General features: G+C 41.1%; 1 protein-coding gene across 2 annotated transcripts in view; it reads left to right on the top strand.

Annotated features, from left to right (window-relative positions):
- The first annotated feature begins 4712 nt into the window (after nucleotides 1-4712).
- The window catches only part of MYOF (myoferlin), a 150535-nt gene continuing 149065 nt past the window's right edge, over nucleotides 4713-6182 (top strand). Inside the window, exon 1 of one of the 2 annotated variants that reach the window (XM_019796275.2) lies at nucleotides 4713-4914. The gene's annotated coding sequence lies outside the window, so the exon portion shown is untranslated. The remainder of the gene's footprint in view (nucleotides 4915-6182) is intronic. The other variant, XM_002916109.4, reaches the window with a different exon arrangement.

Raw genomic sequence — 6182 nt, 5'->3', positions numbered from 1 at the left:
TGTCCATGCATAAATGAAGACTCTTACAGAAGGATGATTAGGAGACATTTGTTGATGAGGAATTGGTTTTTTTTTACATAAAAGTGAGCACAAGGGGCGCCTGGGTGGCACAGCGGTTAAGCGTCTGCCTTCGGCTCAGGGCTTGATCCTGGTGTTCTGGGATCGAGCCCCACATCAGGCTCCTTCCACTATGAGCCTGCTTCTTCCTCTCCCACTCCCCCTGCTTGTGTTCCCTCTCTCGCTGGCTGTCTCTCTCTCTGTCGAATAAATAAAATCTTTAAAAAAAAAAAAAAGTGAACACAAGGCTTAAAATGATTCCACTTTTCCCTGGTCTTTATTTTTTTCNTGCTTGTTCCCTCTCTCGCTGGCTGTCTCTCTCTCTGTCGAATAAATAAAATCTTTAAAAAAAAAAAAAGTGAACACAAGGCTTAAAATGATTCCACTTTTCCCTGGTCTTTATTTTTTTTCCCCTAGGTTTATTTTAGAATATGTTCATAGTGAGTTGGAGAAGTTCGGATTCATTCCTATTTTGTGTTTAGCCCCTCAATTGCCTTGAATAATGACAATATAATGGTGCCAAGTGTTATAAAATACCTTGTCCCCTCCTGCCTCCCATGTAGACTTAGTCACTGCCAGGTGCTTTTTTAAAGAAACAAAATTTAAATATACTATATATTAAGTTATTTAGAAGTCACATTTACTGCTATGCAAAACTCTATAATTAAACTACCAAAAGATAGTATTTTTGTCCTAAAAATCATTTTAGTTATCAACTGAAATAATTCTTTAAGAAGTATTTCAGGAGAGAGGTCTTAACAATGGACCCTCTGTGCATGCCAGTTTGCTGTTAGGTAATACCTAAGATTCTGAAATCTGGAATTGGAATAGGATGTTATGACTTTATCTTCATTTCTCTTCCACTAACCTCTCTTTCCAATCCTATTACTTGGCTCCTCGCATCAAGATTTTCCGCAAAGTCTCCCCTCTCTTCTATTTCTTTTTCTCTGCCCAAAGCAGTAAATGATAGACACGTGAGACCTGGCATGTGGTCCCTACTAGCTGTAGAGTTCTGCCAGGTCAGAACTTGGGCTTGTTCTCCACTGAAGCGCCAGCACAGACCCCCCAACCCCCTAGAAACATAGAAACAGATTCACACACATCTACACATCTCATATATGACCTATATTTGGAGATAGGACAAACTTTTCATGAATGGTATTGGAGCAATTAGATATCCATATTTGAAAAAAATGAAATGTGACCTCTGACCTTGAACATGACACATAATCAATTACGAGTGGACTATAAATCTAAATGTGCACGATGAGGAGCGCCTGGGTGGTGCTGTCAGTTAAGTGTCCGACTCTTGGTTTTGGGTCAGGTTGTGATCTCAGGGTCATGGGACTCTGTGCTCATGGCAGAGTCTGCTTAAGGAGTCTCTCTCTCTCTCTTCCTCTGCCCGTCTCCTCCGCCCCCAAATAAATAAATAAATAATCTTAAAAAAATAAATGTGCAAGATGAAACAAAATGCTTCTAGCAGGTAATATTGAAGAATATCTTCATGATCCCAGGGTAGGAAAGGATTTTTTAATATGAAAAATATATTAATCATAAAAGAAATATTGATAAATTCAATTGTATTAAAATTACAACCCACAAAGGACTAGTATTAAGTACATAAACAGCTCCTATAAATTAGTAAGAAAAACACAGGGAACTCAATAGGAAAGTTGGCAAAAGATTTGAACAAGCACTTCACAAATTAGGACAGGTAAATATGAAAAGGTATTCAACCTCATTAGTAACCTGAAAAATGCAAATTAAAGCTCCAGTGAAATATTATTTATAAGCTCACCAGATGGGCAAACATGGAAAAATCTAATACTGCCACCTACATGAGCAGGAGTTCTCACACACTGCTTATGAAACTTTAAATAGTACAACAACCAGGGAAAACAATTTTTGAATTACCCACTAATTATGTAGAAATGCATATGCCCTTCGATACAACAATTCCACTCATAGGTTAGATCCTAAATGTGTTCATGCACATTTGTAGCAGGAAACATGCACAAGCATGTTCACAGTAGCCCTGTTTGTAATAGACCCAAACTCTGGATAATCCAATGTCCATCAAAAGTAGAGTGGATTAATAAAATGAATGAAATGAAATGTAAATAGCAAAGAGTAAACAAAGTAGTTACATGGATGGCTCTCAAAATGTGATGTTGAAGAAAATAAGCCAAACACAAAACAATTCATACTATATGATTCCATTTCTACGAAGGTCATAATATATCAAAGAATTCTTTCTGTATGAATATAGGTATGTGTGTATTACATACATAGGTTTGTATATGTTTGTATACAAAGTTTGTAATATATAAAATAATTCATATTCTCATATAAAGGTCATAATCAAGGGGGTAAACACTATAAAGAAAAGAACAGAAATTATTACCATAAAAATCAAGATAGTTGTTACCTCTGGGCAGAAGGAGGTGGATGTGACATAGAAGATAAATAAGGGGTTTCTGGAGTGCGGGCAATGTTCTCTATCCTGACCTAGATGTTCATTTGTTAAATGGTTGCATTTGTGTTCTATGAATTTTTCTGTAATATATTTCACAATGAAAAGGAGAAATAAAAACCAGCCAAACAAAATAACCATAATTTTGCCTATATTCCACCAAAATATAAACTATTTAGTCTGTGTGTCTAAATATATTTAGTCTAATATAGTCTCTTTGTCAATAATGTATATAGCATTGTTCATTGGTTGTTTATATAAGCAGTTGAGAAGCTCACTGAGACAGAATTCCTGTAGATAAACCAAGCTTTTTCAATGCACTTGAAGTGTTTGCTTACAAATGGTCTTTTCGGGTGTGTGTTCAAAAGTAGAAGGAAACCCTGTGCTCCTTTGCCCTAAGTTTTTGGCCTTTTCTTCTGAAACAGTGAGATCCTGATTTAAAGCCAACTTGCATTAGAGGAAATGCTATGAAATCACATCCCAGCATGAACGTCTGGCTGTGTACGTGTGTGCCTTAGTACGTGCTCTGTGCCAAGGCCCCACACTAAGACCTTTATCTTATGACAACTCTACCTTCACCCTTACCTCATAGATGAGATAACTGCAGAAGGGGGGCGGGAGTGGTTAGAAACTTGCAAGGTGACATAGCTCAGAAATGGTGAAGCAGGGACCCGTACTCAGGTCTGGCAGGCTACTAACCCCAGGCATCCTCTAGGGATCTTACTCATCAGACTACACCGACTAACAAACCCTCAGGGTCACTTGATTGTTTGTTTGAACAGACTGTAGTCAGGCTCCTCTGAACCTTCCCCTGGGCCCATCTGTGCACTTCCTTGTAAAAGTCTGTTTAACCAGAAGCCCCCACCCTCCGTATCTGATCACTCTTGATTCCTGATGGGGTTTCTCATCCTCCCCAGTCACCCAACTGATGTCTGGTCATCCTGATCTACCTTCAGCAAGAATCCTGTTAGGTCTGTTTAACCAAAACTGCCGTTCCCCCTGATGTTTCTTCCTAATAATTTTGCATCCACTGGCCCCCACACTGCCTATAAATTCCCACTTGCCCATGCTGTACTCGGAGTTGAGCCCAATCTCTCTCCTACACTACAAAATTCATTGCAGTGGTCCCTACAGCTATCGCGATGGTCTCCTTCCCTTGAATAAAGTCTTTTCGTGCTTTAACAAGTGTCCCTGTATTTTTTTTTTTTTCTTTAGCAAAGGAAGGAAAGACACTGCTGGGGGTTAGCTCTGAAAAAGTGGAGGGCTGGGGCTCCTGGGTGGCACAGCGGTTAAGCGTCTGCCTTACGCTCATGGCGTGATCCTGGCGTTACGGGATCGAGCCCCACATCAGGCTCCTCCGCTATGAGCCTGCTTCTTTCTCTCCCACTCCCCCTGCTTGTGTTCCCTCTCTCGCTGGCTGTCTCTCTATCTCTATCAAATAAATAAATAAAATCTTTAAAAAAAAAAAAGAAAAAGTGGAGAGCCACTTCTCCATTTCCATTGAAGACTGTTAGCACGTTTTGATGGACCAGGAAAACCTAAGTGCCTAGCTGTCATCGCTTAAGGATTTTTGAAGAAATTCCATGCTGAATTCTTTTGTAAACCAAAAGATCAGCCCCCAATCCACCAATTTTGCAAATCCATATATTACGGCCTCGGCATTGGATTTACTTGCAATAAACTCAGTTATTCCTCTGCCATCCAACAAGGGGCACCCTTAAACTGATTTTTTTTTTAAACACTTCTAAGTCGTTGCTGAGTGGGTGTGTTCGACAGCATGAAAGAAGAAACAGCAAAAATTAAAAAAAATTAAAAACTTAAGTGAAGCTTTAAAACTCCATGAAGCTCAGAAAAGAATGAAAAGGGGTGGCGGAAACCCAATCAATTCGGCTTCACGATTTTTTGCTAAAAGGCAGCACCGTCGTGGTGGTCTCCTGACCTGGCCGCATTTATTAGCGCCAACCCACTTCGGTTTCATTTGTTGCACATAATTATTTTTAGTTGAGGTTTGGTCGTTTTCGCTTCCACATTTCCCAATTCATAAGCGGGTGCTTGCGGCACTGCGGGGGCCCCGGGATTTGGGGTGTCAGTTTACACGTAGCCTTCCGTACACAATCCGTCAGAGATCCACCCATTTGCCTTTCCCCCGGCGCTCCGGACTGGAGAGATCTGCCTTCCCCCTCCCCCCTCCCCTCCCCTCCCCTCCCCCTGCGGTGCGGTGCGGCGCGCCCAAGGCCCCAGCGCAGGCTCTGCTCAACTCCGTTTGCTGGAACTTGCTTTCCGCCCAGGAAGAGCCATGCTTCGGGTGATAGTGGAATCTGCCAGCAATATCCCTAAAACGAAATTTGGGAAACCGGATCCTATCGTTTCTGTGGTTTTTAAGGGTAAGGAAAGTTTTCTTCTTTTTCTCAGGTCCTGTTGTGGAATGTGAAGTCTCCTGGGTCACACTCTTTGACAGTCTGCCTTTAGTCGACTGATGAAGCGAAGCCTCTCTGGCTTTTGCTAGTGTGTTACCTGTGCAGGTGAGGGGAGAGGACGCATTTCCGTGGAAGGCATTACATTTTCCCCAGGGTTTTAGACTCATGGAATGAGTGGATGTTTTAACTCTAATAATGTGATTTCTGTAAACCCATGTAGGGAAAAATTTGTTGATCCCCAAGTTTTAAGTTTCAAAAAGGCCTGTGTTGGTTCAAAGTAAGTTTCAGCAGTCTTGTATGCATTTTTATTGTCTCTGCTTTCGAGAAATGGATGACAGAGGAAAAAGTGTAGTTAAGTTGTTCCAGGCACCATTATTCCATAAAACAGCCCACTCACTGCCGCTTCATCACCCGACTTCTGGGAGCTGGGGTGAAATTATTTCAGATTAGTTTGCTTTCATGTTGTTTTGTCCTGTTTTGTAATTGTTCTTCATCTCTCCAAACTTGGAAAGTGTGTGTTCCATACTTTTGTGTGTGTCCCATAGCTTTTAAATTGCTCATAGAGGAAAAATCTCTGAATAAAGCAAGTCTGTAGTTTGGGCATCTGCTTAGGTCTTGCTGAATAACCTTGGGCAAGTGACCTCATTTCTCAGGATGTCTGTTCTCTTTTCTGTAAAATCAGTGAGGTGGGTTTAGATTAGATCATCTTTACTAGGCCTACCATAATTCCAAAAGTTTATTCTTTCATGACACTGGATTACAGTGGAGGGGAGACAGGAGTGGCTAGAGTGATGGCTTACTCCCAGGCATTGTACGTGACTCCAGTTTTGCCTGGGGTGATGTGTCTAAATCTGAGTTTAGGAGCTTTATCATTTTCTGGTTGTCCAAGGTCACTGGTAAGATTGCCAGCTCACTTCTTGGCAGGAGGGAGGAGAGCCAGAGGGGAAGACAGAGAGAGTAAGGAGCCTTGATGGGCACAGGGTTCCTGACCACGCCTTTGACCACACCTCGAGCATTTCTCTCTTCCTCCAGGAACCAACTACTTCTGCCTTCCAGTTTCTGGCTTATCTATGCCTTTCACCTTTCTTTAGTCTGTTTTATCTATTCCTCTTATCAAACCTTTCTCTATAAGGATGAGCAAGAAAATGAAACAAATGAAATCCAAAGCTGTCAAATGGTTGTTTAGTTAAAAAAAAAAAAAAGAGAGAGAGATTAGAAGGCAAAAGTTGAATTCT

This window comes from Ailuropoda melanoleuca, chromosome 6, assembly GCF_002007445.2.
Source record: "Ailuropoda melanoleuca isolate Jingjing chromosome 6, ASM200744v2, whole genome shotgun sequence".
NCBI lineage: Eukaryota > Metazoa > Chordata > Mammalia > Carnivora > Ursidae > Ailuropoda > Ailuropoda melanoleuca.
Note: the sequence above shows the minus strand (reverse complement) of the source record. Positions and strands in the feature narration are given on the sequence as shown.